This window comes from Dipodomys spectabilis, unplaced genomic scaffold, assembly GCF_019054845.1.
Source record: "Dipodomys spectabilis isolate Male_0828 unplaced genomic scaffold, ASM1905484v1 ptg000299l, whole genome shotgun sequence".
Classification (NCBI taxonomy): Eukaryota; Metazoa; Chordata; class Mammalia; order Rodentia; family Heteromyidae; genus Dipodomys; species Dipodomys spectabilis.
The window spans coordinates 2,597,427-2,612,687 of record NW_024870976.1 but is presented as its reverse complement, the minus strand read 5'-3'; the positions used below and the strand labels follow the sequence as shown (position 1 = coordinate 2,612,687).

Here is a 15,261-nt window from a genome sequence, read left to right as displayed (position 1 = left end):
AGCCACAGCACCACTTTCGGCTCTTTGTGTGTATGTGGTACTGAGGAATGGAACCCAGGGTTTCATGCATGCTAGGCAAGCACTCACTCTACCACTGAGCCACCTTTCAGCCATCTCCCTTGGATTTTTTGCTCAAGGCTGGCACTCTTACCACTTAAGCCACAGCTCCACTTCTGTCTTTTTGGTGATTAATTGGAAATAAGTCTTGCAGATTTTCCTGTCAGGGATGGCTTCAAACCTAAATCCTCAGACCTCAGGCTCCTAGGATTACAGGTGTAAGCCACCATGCCCAGCATTAACTTTTTAACTTTATTTTTGCTTGCTGGGTCTGGAATGCAGGGCCTCATGCTAGGTAAGAAAACAAATTCCAACCCCATTTAATTTCATTCAGATCCTCAGAGCATACAGACACAAACATGATACTCAGGTTTGTGGTGCTGTTCCTCAGCTCTTCAGCTCAAGGTTAGCGCTCTACCACTTGAGCCACAGTACCACTTCGGCTTTTTCTGCTTATGTGGTACTGAGGACTCGAACCCAGGGCCTCATGTATGCAAGGCAAGCAGTCTACCACTGAGCCATCTTCCCAGCCTACAATACTCTTATCTCCAATAAACTACTCAAAAAGGCCTACAGTGGCACTGTGGCTCAAGTGGTAGAGTGCTAGCCTTGAGCAAAAAAGCTCAGAGACAGCACCCAGACCTTGAGTTCAAGCCCCAGGATCAGCAAAAAATAAAATAAAGGCTGGGCACCAGTGGCTCATAGCTGTAAACCTAGCTACTCAGGAAGCTGAGATCTGAGGATCACAGATCAAAGCCAGCCAGGGCAGTTAAGTCTGTGAGACTCTTATCGCTAATAAACTACCAGAAAACTGGAAGTGGCGCTGTGGCTCAAGTGGTAAGAGTGTTTGCCTTGAGCTGAAGAGCTGAGGAGCAGCGCCTAGGCCCAGAGTTCAAACCCCATAACCAAGAAAAAAAGGAGAAAGAAAAGAAAAGAAAGGCTAGGCATAGTGGTACACGTCTACAATCCCAGAACTCAGGAAGCACAGGCCAGAATATGAGTTCAAGACCAGCCTACACAGCAAGACCCAATCTCAGCGAGAAAGGGGGAGATAAGAGGAAAAAGATAGCCGGGCGCTGGTGGCTCACGCCTGTAACCCTAGCTACTTAGGAGGCTGAGATCTGAGGATCGCGGTTCAAAGCCAGCCTGGGCAGGAGAGACCGTGAGACTCCTATCTCCAATAAACCACCAGAAAACCGGAAGTGGCGCTGTAGCTCAAGTGGTAGAACGCTTGCCTTGAGCTGAAGAGCTGAGGGACAGCGCCCAGGCCCAGAGTTCAAGCCCCACGACCGACAAAAAAAAAAAAAAAAAAAAGAGGAAAAAGATAAAAGCAGGAGGGAGAAGGGAGGGAGGAAGAGAGGAAAAGCTAGGGACAGAAGGCAGGACCTGCTCAGCTCATTAGCTTGAAGAGTTAAAAATTAGGAACCTCACTTCACCACAACAATTATTAACTTGCTAACTGCTGACTTTGCTTCTGTAAATATGCTTGCATTTAGACCCCCTTTGGCCTGGGAGATAATTGGCAATAACTCAAGTATTGGCCGGCCCAGATGTCCGGATATCAGCCCACCCAGGACAAGAATAGCGGTTATAGATAAGTACATGTTCTTCAGTTCCAAATTAATTAAGCCATCCCTGGGACAAACCTTGACAATGACCACCTGGCCAGACCATAAACCGGGTCAAATGTCAACCAATTATAGACCAACCATAAGCCAATTATATCACAAAGAGTATTTTATGCTGATTCTATGATTTTTGCCTTTAAAAATGTCTGTAACCTCTGCTCGGGGCTCCCTGTCTGCTTGGGACAGAGAGTCCGTTTGCGCAAACGTCAAATAAACTCCTCTTGCTTGTTGCATCTGCTGGTTTGGAGTCTTGGTATCTGGGGCGCTCTCCCGTTAAAGAAAGTGCCCCAGTGAGTCTGGGGTCTTTCAAACTCACACTTGCAAATTCTCAGTACCCAGTTTGCTCCTTTGCTCCAGTAAACGCTACCCAGAGCTGGCACCCCAGTGCTGGAGGTGGAGTGCTTCACGCTGGCACCACAAGAGCAGAGAATGTCCTTCTGTAAAGTTCTAAGCCCACCCCTGACAGAATCGCGGATCTAAGTGAGGATCTGCAGAAGCATGGCCCAGCCTGGCCTCGGGGCTGACGGGAGGCGCCTGGCCTTGCGCACTGGCTCGCCTCCGGGCGAGCAATGGGTGCCGGGAAGTCTCCGGAGGCCTGCGAGGCCTTGACTACCGGCCAGACACCAAGACCACTTACTAAGGCAAGGCTGGCAGCTGCAGGCCAACCAAGGTCGGCAGAGACGAGGAAGGAAGTGAACCCCGTTTTTGAAAATCACGGCCCTCGAGAGCCAAGAGTGAATAAGTTCCGAACTGAAACAGCACGCGTTCCAGAACAAGAAAGGACAGTTAACTGGCTATTCAGAAGCATCCACGCTGAGTGTGCACAGGCCACGAACGGCCCTGTGCCCCCCCTCAGCCCCCTCCCCAACAGAACTCTTTGGAAAGCAATTTCAGAGAATTCCAGGACCACACAGCTTTACCAAATTCTTATCCCAGCAGCTCCCCCCAGGGCTGGGCCCGCAGCCCCCGAGTGCTTCAACCACGAGAGCCGGGCATCCCCGCTGCCCACCCAGCTCCAAGGAGGGGTCAGCCAGTGACCACCCTGGCCCACGCCTTGCCCGCCAGTCGCCCCTCCACCGGACCCCATGCCTATCCCTGTCCTCCCTCCCACCCCACCAGCCTTCATCAGTATCAGCTGGAGTCAGTACTACCCTGAGCCACTACCCAGCCTGAGCCAGTACCCACTCTTAGTACCCAGTCAATACCCGCCCAGAGCCATGTCCACCCTGCGTCAGAACCCTGTCAAGTAGCCTGTCAGTACCACCCAAGTCCTTACCACCTGAGCTAGTACTCACCCAAAGTCAGACCACCCCGAGCCGTACCATCCCAAGCCAGTACCCACTCCCAATCAGTACCCACCCAAAGTCAGTACCACTTGGTCAGTACCCACCCTGGCCAGTACCACCAGGTCAGTACCCACCCGGCTCAATACCACCTGAATCAGTACCCACTCCAAATCAGTACCCACCTTGAGTCAGTACCCACCCGGGTCAGTATCCACACTGAGCTAGTATCCACTCAAGCCAGTACCCACCCAAGTCAGTACCAACCTCGAGTCAGTACCCACCCTAAGTCAGTACTCACTCCAATCAGTGCCCATTCCAGTCAGTACCCACCCCAAGTCAGTACCCTGGTTTAGTACCCATCCTGAGTCAGTACTCACCCAAGTCAATACCCACTCCAGTCAGTACCCATCTGTCAGTACCCTCTCCAGTCAGTACCCAACGGGTCAGTACCACCCCGGTCATTACCCACCCCCAGTCAGTACCCATCCGGTCATTACCCACCGGGTCAGTACCCAACCCCAGTCAGTACCCACCCCAGTCAGTACCCACCCCAATCAGTACCCTCTCCAGTCAGTACCCACCCCTATCAGTACCCACTGGGTCAGTACCCACCCCCAGTCAGTACCCACTCCGGTCAGTACCCACTCCAGTCAGTACCCACCCCGGTCAGTACCCACCCCAATCAGTACCCACTCCAGTCAGTACCACTGAGTCAGTACCCACTCCAGTCAGTACCCATCCTGGTCAGTACCCACCCCGGTCAGTACCCACTCCAGTCAGTACTACTGGGTCAGTACCCACCCCCAGTCAGTACCCACCCCAATCAGTACTTCTCCAGTCAGTACCCACCCCTATCAGTACCCACCGGGTCAGTAGCCACCCCCAGTCAGTACCCACCCAAATCAGTACCCACCGGGTCAGTACCTGCCCCAGTCAGTACCCACCCCGGTCAGTACCCACTCCAGTCAGTACGACTGGGTCAGTACCCACCCCCAGTCAGTACCCTCTCCAGTCAGTACCCACCCCGGTCAGTACCCACCCCAGTCAGTACCCACCGGGTCAGTACCCACTCCAGTCAGTACCACTGGGTCAGTACCCACCCCGGTCAGTACCAACCGGGTCAGTACCCACCCCAGTCAGTACCCACCAGGTCAGTACCCGCCCCGGTCAGTACCCACCGGTCAGTACCCGCCCCGGCCAGTACCCACCCCATCAGTACCCACTCCAGTCAGTACCACTGGGTCAGTACCCACCCCCAGTCAGTACCCTCTCCAGTCAGTACCCACCCCGGTCAGTACCCACCCCAGTCAGTTCCCACCGGGTCAGTACCCACTCCAGTCAGTACCAACCGGGTCAGTACCCACCCCGGTCAGTACCTGCCCCAGTCAGTACCCACTCCAGTCAGTACCACTGGGTCAGTACCCACCCCAGTCAGTACCCACTGGGTCAGTACCCACCCCAGTCAGTACCCACCCCAGTCAGTACCCACCGGGTCAGCACCCACCCCGGTCAGTACCCACCGGGTCAGTACCCGCCCCGGTCAGTACCCACCCCGGTCAGTACCCACTGGTCAGTACCCACCCCGGTCAGTACGCACTGGTCAGTACCCACCCCGGTCAGTACCCACCCCGGTCAGTACCCACTGGTCAGTACCCGCCCCGGTCAGTACCCACTGGTCAGTACCCACCGTGTCAGTACCCACCCCGGTCAGTACCATTGGGTCAGTACCCGCCCCGGTCAGTACCCACCCCCGGTCAGTACCCACCCCAGTCAGTACCCACTGGTCAGTACCCACCCCGGTCAGTACCCACCCCGGTCAGTACCCACTGGTCAGTACCCGCCCTGGTCAGTACCCACCCCAGTCAGTACCACTGGTCAGTACCCACTCCAGTCAGTACCCACCCCAGTCAGTACCACTGGTCAGTACCCGCCCCGGTCAGTACCCACCCCGGTCAGTACCCACTGGTCAGTACCCACCCCGGTCAGTACCCACTGGTCAGTACCCGCCCCGGTCAGTACCCACCCCGGTCAGTACCCGCCCCGGTCAGTACCCACCCCGGTCAGTACCCACTGGTCAGTACCCGCCCCGGTCAGTACCCACCGGTCAGTACTGGGTCCTCCACCCGCGCGTCCGGCCCCTCCCCGCAGGCCCCGGGGCCCCCCGGGCGGGACCGGCGCCACACGTGGCCTGGCCGGGCCGGGGCGGCGGCCGCAGCCACCGGGGCCAGTGGGCGGCGCCGCCGGCGACCGAGCGCCCGGCTCCGCACTCACCGTCCGCGCCGCGCGTCCGCGGGGCGTCTACATGCCGGGCCGAGACGCGGGCCCCGCCGCCCGCCGCTACCTGGCCTTCCGCGAACCGGCCGCTCGCCCCATGGCCGCCCGGTCCGGGCGCCAGCACCGCCGAGCAGCGCCGCCGGCCGCCAGCGCGCAGGCGCGGCCTCCACGCGTGCGCACTGGCGCAGGCCAAGCAAGTGGGGCTCTGCGCAATCGCCGAGCGCCGAGGGTAGGGGCGGGGCGGGGGGGGGAGGCGGGGGAGAGCTAGGGGAGGGCGCAAGGGGCCCGCGCTCCGCCCCGCGCTGCCCGCCCCGCGCTGCCCGGCCCGCGCTGCCCGCCCCGCGCTGCCCGCCCCGCGCTGCCCCCCCCGCCCCGCGCTGCCCCCCCCGCCCCGCGCTCCCCCCCCCGCCCCGCGCTGCCCCCCCCCCGCCCCGCGCTGCCCCCCCCCGCCCCGCGCTGCCCCCCCCGCCCCGCGCTCCCCCCCCCCGCCCCGCGCTCCCCCCCGCGCTCCGCCCCGCGCTGCCCGCCCCGCGCTGCCCCCCCCCGCCCCGCGCTCCCCCCCCCCGCCCCGCGCTCCCCCCCCCCCGCCCCGCGCTCCCCCCCCCCCGCCCCGCGCTCCCCCCGCGCTGCCCGCCCCGCCCCGCGCTCCCCCCCCCGCCCCGCGCTGCCCCCCCCGCCCCGCGCTCCCCCCCCCGCCCCGCGCTCCCCCCGCGCTCCGCCCCGCGCTGCCCCCCCCGCCCCGCGCTCCCCCCCCCCGCCCCGCGCTGCCCGCCCCGCCCCGCGCTCCCCCCCCCCCGCCCCGCGCTCCCCCCGCGCTCCGCCCCGCGCTGCCCGCCCCGCGCTGCCCCCCCCCCCGCCCCGCGCTGCCCCCCCCCGCCCCGCGCTCCCCCCCCGCCCCGCGCTCCCCCCGCGCTCCGCCCCGCGCTGCCCCCCCCCGCGCTGCCCCCCCCGCCCCGCGCTCCCCCCCCCCGCCCCGCGCTGCCCCCCCCGCCCTGCGCTCCCCCCCCCGCCCCGCGCTCCCCCCCCGCGCTCCGCCCCGCGCTGCCCCCCCCGCGCTCCGCCCCGCGCTGCCCCCCCCGCGCTCCGCCCCGCGCTGCCCGCCCCGCGCTGCCCCCCCCGCCCCGCGCTCCCCCCCCCCCCGCCCCGCGCTGCCCCCGCGCTCCGCCCCGCGCTGCCCGCCCCGCGCTGCCCCCCCCCCCGCCCCGCGCTGCCCTCCCCCGCCCCGCGCTCCCCCCCCCCCGCCCCGCGCTCCCCCCGCGCTCCGCCCCGCGCTGCCCGCCCCGCGCTGCCCGCCCCGCGCTGCCCGCCCCGCGCTGCCCCCCCGCCCCGCGCTGCCCCCCCCCCCGCGCTGCCCGCCCCGCCCCGCGCTCCCCCCCCCCGCGCTGCCCCCCCCCCGCGCTGCCCGCCCCGCGCTCCCCCCCCCCCCCGCCCCGCGCTCCCCCCCGCGCTCCGCCCCGCGCTGCCCGCCCCGCCCCGCGCTGCCCGCCCCGCCCCGCGCTGCCCGCCCCCGCGCTGCCCCCCCCGCCCCGCGCTGCCCCCCCCGCCCCGCGCTGCCCCGCCCCGCGCTCCCCCCCCCCCCCCCCCGCGCTGCCCGCCCCCGCGCTGCCGGCCCCGCGCTCCCCCCCCCCCGCGCTGCCCCCCCCCGCGCTGCCCGCCCCGCGCTCCCCCCCGCGCTGCCCGCCCCGCGCTCCCCCCCCCCGCGCTGCCCGCCCCGCGCTCCCCCGCCCCGCGCTCCCCCCCCCACCCCCCGCTCCTCCGCGCTGCCCACCCCGCGCTCTCCCCCCCCCCCGCGCTCCCCCCCCGCGTTCCCCCCCCCGCGCTCTCCCCCGCGCCCCACGCTCCCCCCCCCCGCACTCCCCCCGCGCTCCCCCCCCCACGCTCCCAACACCCGGGACCCCGGGACCCCCAACAACACCCGGGACCCCGACACCCGGGATCCCCACAACCGGGATCCCATCATCTGGGACCCCGACACCCGGGACCCCCACAACCGGGACCCCGCCACCAGAGACCCCCACAACCGAGATCCCACAACTGGGACCCCCACAACCGGGATCCCCACAACCGGGACCCGACACCTAACCATGGCTTTCACAGGTTCACCGGGTCTGCAGTCTCCCGCCCTGTACCTGAAGGTCCTGCATACAGCACCTCTGGCCGGGATGGGCTCAGGCAGGCCGGCCGGGCAGGGAGGCTGGGGCCTGGATGGGGTCAGGCCAGCCGGGCTGGGAGGCCAGGGCAGGGCCGGATGGGGTGGGACCGGGAATTGGGGACTCTTCACTTCTGTAACTTCCCCTGGCCGTTTTGCAATCGCACTGGCTTCCACAGTGACCCCAGCCACACCCCAGGAGAAAGCCCAGGGCCAGGGCCAGTGGCTGACCCCAGTCACCCCAGCTAGCTGGAGGCTAAGATCTGGGGACCTTGGTTCACAGCCAGCCTGGGCAGTAAAGTCCGTGAGACTCTGATCTCCAGTTAACCACCAGAAAACCAGAAGTGGCGCTGTGGCTCAAAGGGTAGAGCACTGGCCTTGAGCTGGAGAGCCGAGGGTCAGGGCCCAGGCCCAGACTTCAAGCCCCAGGACGGACAAAAATGCTTAAATTGCAGCTTTGGATGTTATTGTATTATAATAATAGATTAACATCCAGTGTTATGTCAGGTCTCCAAAGAAAGTTCCGGAGTGGAAGCACTCATCACCTTCCACCAACACATGGAGTACCCTTGGTCTCAGGTCACACAGCCTTCACACACTTCTCCCTGCGTCCCGTAGCCTACACAGGCCTCTCTAACCAGTCAGGACCCAGGGCCATGGCTGTCAGCAGATATGGATTGTGTAATGTTTCATCTGGGTAGAGGGGAATCCGAAGATGGGATTGTGGGGCCCAGAGCTCAAACCACCAACAGCCAAAGGCCACAGCCAGAAACGAAGCCAATGGTGTGTCATTTGGGCAAAGTCTAAATAGTCAAGGAGGGTCAGGGCAGGAAAGGCAAGATCAAAACCCAGGAGGAGATTCCAGGCATGTTATACTCAAAGGCCCAGAGTGGTTGAGAGGGCTGGGAGTAGGCTGACAAGGCCCTGTCCTAAGGCTTTCCTAGCCCCAGGGCTGTTAGGGTGATTTGTTTGTTTGTTTTGTCCGTTGAACTCTGGGCCTGGGCTCCGCCCCTCGGCCCAAGGTGAACACGCTCTACCACTTGAGCCACAGCTCCACTTCTGGTTTTCTATTGGTTTATTGGGGATGAGTCTTACAGACTTTCATGCCCGGGCTGGCTTTGAACTGTGCTCCTCAGATCTCAGCCCCCTGAGTAGCTAGGATGACAGGCGTGAGCCACCGGCGCCCGGCTCATTAGGGCGATTTATTGTGTTTTCTATTAAAGATGGCCTCCGTATTGCTTATGTTTTCCTGACCTCCAAAAGCTGCACTTGGCCTGGGCTTTTCAAAGAGTTGACCGATGGGGGCCCAGGGACAGGAGAGGAGGTGGGTGGGGAACACAGCAGACAGGGCTGCGCCTCACCAGGCTGTGGTTGGGGGGAGCTCCGAGCTCGGCTCTCAGGCACAGGTAGTGGGTACAGAAGCATGTAGGCTAAAACTCTTTGGAGTCTGGGCCAGCCTTGGGCTGGAAAGGAGCTGGCCAGCCTGGCTAGAGTAGAAAATGGCCAAGAGTTTGGTAGCCCGAGGGAGAGAGCCTTCCTGTGGAGGTAAGCGAGTACGTCAGCTCGGCTTTTCCACCCTTGGGGTCTGAGCACATCCGGCATAGGCTAGGCCGTGCTTCCCTGAGCTCAGAGTGGAGACCAGGGCTGGTAGATCCTGCCCAGGGGTCCGTATCCAGCATGGCCAACTTGACTGTCTCCTGATTGGCTGCCTGGGGCAGTTCCAGCCCAATGTCAGGTCCACCTTTCAGTAAGGCAGGCTCTCTAAGGGGTTTTTTGTTTTGTTTTGTTTTTAGATCCGATTGTGGGGCCTGAACTCTGGGCTTGGGCGCTGTTCCTCAGCTCTTCAGCTCAAGGCTAGCACTCTACCACTTGAGCCACAGCGCCACTTCCGGCTTTTTTCTTTTTGCTTATGTGTGCTGAGGAATCGAACCCAGGGCCTCAGGCATGCAAGGCAAGCGCTCTACCACTCAGCCACCTTCCCAGCCCTCTCTAAGGGGTTTTTGCCAAGTGTGTGAGCCGGGGCTGAGGGAAGAGGTTCAGAAGCCAGGGCTGTCAGGGCTCTGGGTGGTCCCATAGGAAGATGGAGGACATGAGGAGACAGGAAGTTGTATTTTTCACAGATGTCAAAAGAGCCGGACCTCGAAGTTAGAACTAGGAAGTAAACTTATAAAAATTAAAAAAGCAGAGTGGCGCTGTAGCTCAAGTGGTAGAGCGCTCGCCTTGAGCTGAAGAGCTGAGGGACAGCGCCCAGGCCCAGAGTTCAAGCCCCACGACCGACAAAAAAAAAAAAAAAATTAAAAAAGCAGTTAAGCAACTCTCCCACCACACCTCCTTTTATTGTTCATGGCTCACACTCAGCACTTGAGCCGCATTTTCACGTCCAGCTCTTCCATAGTTAACTGGAGGTAGGAGTCCCTTGGATTTGTCTGCTACCTTTGAAGCTCAGCTCGCAGCCCCTGAGAATCGCTAGGATTACAGGTATAGGCCACCAGTGCCTAGCCACTCCTCCTTTCTGGTCATGTTAAGAGTCGGAGACAGAAGCTGGACACTGACAGGCCCTGAGATGGGGCCCAAGCTGGTACAGCTTCTTTCCAGGCTTTGCCTGTTTTAGAGATTTTAGAAAAAACCTTTAAACAAGGTTAACTAGACCTTGGCTCCAACCAGCCCAGTTCCTGGAATGGAAAAAATGCATCTGGTCCCCCTCCCCTTAGCAACCTAACCCACCTTGATTGTTAAGGACTGACCCATAAAACATGTTGTAGTCTGGCTCAACTGGCGACATCACGTGCTTTATGGTAAACCCTGCCCTTTGCACATGCTTATGGTAAACTCTGCCTATTGGCCACCTGTGTGTGGCCTGGTTTGACCGTACAATCCTTTGTGTGTGGTACGATCCCACTGGTCACCTGCGTGTGACCAGGCTCGACCTCATGGATTTTGCCTTTAAAAACCAAAGAATGGGGCTCATAGGCGCTGAGCCTGTGCTCTGCCCTGGCCGGTCAGTGTAGGAACCTTCTCAATAAAGTTGTCAAAGCCGGGCGCTGGTGGCTCACGCCTGTAATCCTAGCTACTCAGGAGGCTGAGATTTGAGGATCGCGGTTCAAAGCCAGCCCGGGCAGGAGAGACCGTGAGACTCCTATCTCCAATAAACCACCAGAAAACCGGAAGTGGCGCTGTAGCTCAAGTGGTAGAGCGCTCGCCTTGAGCTGAAGAGCTGAGGGACAGCGCCCAGGCCCAGAGTTCAAGCCCCACGACCGACAAAAAAAAAAAAAAATAAAAAAAAAAAAATAAAGTTGTCAACAACTTTGTTGCGGTGGGCTCTGTCACTCTGGACGACTAGGTGGGTTTGCCTGCCTGAGTAGGGGTCTTCCTACTACAGAGACCTTTGTCCACTTTCCCGTGAGAGAGCGTGAAGAGCCAGAGCCAGGAACTGAATCTTGCAAAGCATGGGAAGCAGTTAGCTTTGGAGTTTTTTTTTTTTCTTTTTCTTTTGTTGGTTGTGGGCTTGAACTCTGGGCCTGGGCGTTGTCCCTTGTTAGGTTTTTAAAAAGAGGTAGCTGAGTAAGAACAGCACCACGCACGTGGTATTCAGGTAAGGGGTAGGTTTATTCATCGTTCCGGCGGGCACCAGGCCATCTTGGTCCTCCACGCGGTGGGGAAAAGCCTGGGAAAGAGTGCTGGGAAAGAAAGAGAGAAGAGCTAGAAAAGAGCAGAGAGAGAGGAGAGCTAGAGAAGAGCAGAGAGAGCACAGAGAAGGGAGCTGGGAAAGAAAAGAGCTGAGAAAGAGGTAGAAAAGCCGAGAGCGCGTCTGGGCCTGGGCTAGGCCTTATCTGGGGTATGGGCAGAGAAAGGTGTGGCCACGTCAAATTGAGATGTGACCTCAGTGGATGCAGATGTGACCTTTTCCAGGTGTCCCAGTTGCCTAGGTAACACAGGTACTGGGTGGAGACTTTGCTGTGAGGAGGGTGGAGTCTGCTCGCCATCCAGGAGCGGACCTTACATCCCTGAGCTCTTCAGCTCAAGGCTAGCAGTTATACCACTTGAGCCACAGCACCACTTCTGGTTTTCTGGTGGTTCATTGGAGATAAGAGTCTTATGAGCTTTCCTGCCCAGATTGACTTTGAACTGCGATCGTCAGACCTCAGCCTCCTGAGTAGCCACAGCAACTTGTCTACTCAGACTAGCTATCTGAGGGAGGACAGAAGTGGTAGGGGTGAGTGAGAAAGGGATGGGAAAGTCCTGCAGGGGTGGGGGATGGGGGGAAGGAGGAAGTCCTGCAGGGGTGGGGGATGGGGGGAAGGAGGAAGTCCTGCAGGGGTGGGGGAGGGGGGAAAGGAGGAAGTCCTGCAGGGGCAGGGGGGAGGGTCCTACTCCAGCTGAGCTGAGCCTTGGTACAAACCAGTTTTTTCAGCCCTTCCAAGTAACTCAGTACCCAGGGCCTGAGAATACAGAATCCTCTGTCCTCCAAGGAGCTATGACTGGGGGCTGGGGCTTCTCTGTGCCTTTGTTCCATCTAAGGATAGCTTCTTGTTTGCTTGGATTCTAAAAAACAAACAGCCTGGTGACAGTGGCTCACACCTGTCATCCTAGCTACTCCGGAGGCTGAGATGGGAGGAGCATGGTTCAAAGTCAGCTGGGGCAGGAAAGTCCATGAGATTTTTTTTTTTTTTTTTGGGTCCGGTCGTGGGGCCTGAACTCTGGGGCCTGGGCGCTGTCCCTCAGCTCTTCAGCTCAAGGCTAGCGCTCTACCACTTGAGCCACAGTGCCACTTCCAGCATTTTTCTTTTTGCTTATGTGGTGCTGAGGAATCGAACCCAGGGCCTCAGGCATGCAAGGCAAGCGCTCTACCACTGAGCCCCCTTCCCAGCCCGAGATTCTTTTCTCCAATAAACCACTAGAAAACCGGAAGTGGTGCTGTCTGTGGCTCAAGTGGTAGAGCGCTGGCCTTGAGCTGAAGAGCTGAGGGACAGCGCCCAGGCCCAGAGTTCAAGCCCTGTGACCGACAAAAACAAAACAAAACTATCCCCTTGGAACATTGTTTTGGAGAAGAGTAATTTTTACTGTCAGGGCCGAGGAAGGGTCTGGTCGTGTTCAGGAGGCTGTGGGCCACAGCTCCAGCCCAGCCCAGCCCTGCTGGGCCAAGACACTATCTGGGCAGAATAAGGACCCAGGCCTCACTCACCTAAGTTATGCTGACCTAACATATGCACATCTTGGCCGGTAGTCAACAATGCAGCACCTGGGCGTGGTCTGCGGACACATAAGGACAAAGATTGAAATTGTCCTGGCTGAATTTCTTTTTACTTTTTTTGAATTTAGTTTTTATTATTGTAAGGCCGATACAGTTACATAAATTGCGAGGGTAACACCCCCTTGGGTTTTATAAGGTTTTGTAGGACAACCTATTTCCTGGGCTCACTGCTTACTCTTCTGGATGCCTTGACTTTCTCTTTGTTTCCTTATTACTGTTTTTCAAAGGCATTTTTTGTTTTCTGTGAAATGCTCTTTCCCTGCCGGACATGCAGCTTTCAGAATGAGGCTCCTCAGAATAACAAGTGGAAAAGTAAGACTAAGAACTGAGAGAGGTCATGTTCCCACTAGTTCTTGTCTTATAACCGGTTAGACAGCTGGATTCTCCAACCTGTCTGAAGTTTGGACCCTAAAAGTGAGGGCTGGGAAGGTGGCTCAGTGGTAGAGCGCTTGCCTTGCATGCATGAGGCCCTGGGGTTCAATTCCTCAGTGTAAGGTCCATTCCTGGACGGCGAACAGACCTCGCCCAGTACCTGCGTTACCTAGGCAACTGGGATACCTGGAAGAGGTCACATCCGCATCCGCTGAGGTCACATCTTAACCTGATGTGGTCACACCTTTCTCCCACCTGATCCCACTTCCCTTTACCTGGACACACCCTTCCCCACCCCCTACCCTAGATAAGGCCTAACCCGGGGCCAGACACCCTCTTTGGCCAGCTGCGTGGAGTGCCAACCTTGCCTGGTCCCAGCAGGTCTACTGAATAAACCTACCCCTTACCTGAACACCACGTGCGTGGTGCAGTTCTTACTCGGCTACCTCTTTTTAAAAACCTAACCCTCAGTACCACATAAGCAAAAAGAAAAAAGCCGGAAGTGGCACTGTGGCTCAAGTGGTAGAGCGCTAGCCTTGAGCTGAAGAGCTGAGGGACAGCGCCCAGGCCCAGAGTTCAGGCCCCACGACCGGACCCCCCCCCCAAAAAAAAGTGAGGGAACACAGATCAGGACATTTCCTGAAAAAACCATTGCCCTGGGGCTGGAAGGTGGCTCAGTGGTAGAGTGGTAGAGCGCTTGCCTTGCATGCCTGAGGCCCTTGGTTCGATTCCTCAGCACCACATAAGCAAAAAGAAAAAGCTGGAAGTGGCGCTGTGGCTCAAGTGGTAGAGCGCTAGCATTTGAGCTGAAGAGTCCAGGGACAGCGCCCAGGCCCAGAGTTCAGGCCCCACGGCCGGACAAAAAACAAAACAAAACAAAACCCATTGCCCTTACTAATCCTTACTCATTCAGGTGGAAGGAGACATCCCGTGGAGGAGTACAGAGCAAAGGGTTCCAGTTAAGGAACTTGCCAGAGGGAACTTCCTTGGTTAGAACAATGTATTCGGTACCTGCCATTTTCTGCCTTTCTTTCCAAGCAGGGAAAATGAAAATGGCAACTTACAAGTACTCCTGGCCACTTTCCAGGGGGTGTATTTTATAAAGAATTAGGACTTTAGGGGCTAGGAAGGTGGCTTGGTGGTAGAGTGCTTGCCTAGCAAGCATGAAGCCTGGATTCTATTCATAAGTACCACCACATAAGCAGAAAAAGCCGGAGGTAGTGCTGTGGCTCAAGGGGTAGAGCATTAGCTTTGAGCACAAAGAGGCTCAGGGACAGGGCCCGGCCTCAAGTTCAAGCCATGTTCATGGGGCTGGAACTCAGGGCCTGAGTGCTGTCCCTGAGCACCTCTTTTGTGCTCAAGGCTAGCACTCTACCACTTGAGCCACAGCCACTTTGTTATTTTTAGTTTTTTTTTTTTTTTTGGGGGGGGGGGGTTGGTCATGGGGCTTGAACTCTGGACCTGGGCCCTGTCCCTGTGCTCTTCAGCTCAAGGTGAGAGCTCTATCTCTTGAGCCACAGCGCCACTTCTGGTTTTCTAGTGGTTTATTGGAGATCAGTGTCTCACAGAATTTTCTGCTCTGGCTGGCTTTGAACAGTGATCCTCAGACCTCAGCCTCCTAGCGGATTACAGGCATGAGCCACCGGCGCCCGGCCCACTTCTGGTTTTGAGTGGTTAACTGGGGATGAGTCTCACCAGTGGATGAGCCAGGCACCAGTGGCTCACGCCTATAATCCTAGTGACTAGGAGGCTGAACTCTGAGGATTGCAGTTCAAAGCCAGCCTGGGCAGGAAAGTCCTCGTGAGACTTTTTTTGGTTGGTCGTGGGGCTTGAGCTCTGGGCCAAAGTGCTGCCTCTCAGCTCTTCAGCTCAAGGCAAGTGCTCTACCACTTGAGCCACAGTGCCACTTCCAGTTTTCTGGTGGTTCACTGAAGTAAGAGTCTCAGGGATTTTTTCTGCCGGGCTAGCTTTGAACTGCAAACCTCAGGTCTCAGCCTGGGTAGCTAGGATGACAGGCGTGAGCCACCGGTGCCCAGCAGCCTTGGCCTTTAAATGGGAACTTTATTGTGTGTGTATGTGTGTAAAAGTATATTAGAAAAGAAATACAGCAGACACATGCTCTGGACACTCCGGCCTGAGATGTCAGACATCATGTGCCATCTCCCAAGAGCTGTGATTTTAACACTATTCTCCAACAAACTTCATTTTGCAAAAAGCAGGGAAAATGTTCTGAAATGATACACA

The 15,261-nt window shown here is 58.7% G+C and overlaps 1 protein-coding gene across 2 annotated transcripts in view; it reads right to left on the bottom strand.

Moving 5' to 3' along the window:
- The window catches only part of Nadk (NAD kinase), a 31,593-nt gene extending 24,146 nt beyond the window's left edge, over window positions 1-7,447 (bottom strand). Inside the window, exon 1 of one of the 2 annotated variants that reach the window (XM_042701936.1) lies at window positions 7,375-7,447. The gene's annotated coding sequence lies outside the window, so the exon portion shown is untranslated. Of the gene's footprint in view, window positions 1-5,242; window positions 5,369-7,374 lie in introns of those variants that run through there. The other variant, XM_042701935.1, reaches the window with a different exon arrangement.
- Window positions 7,448-15,261: the final 7,814 nt, after the last annotated feature.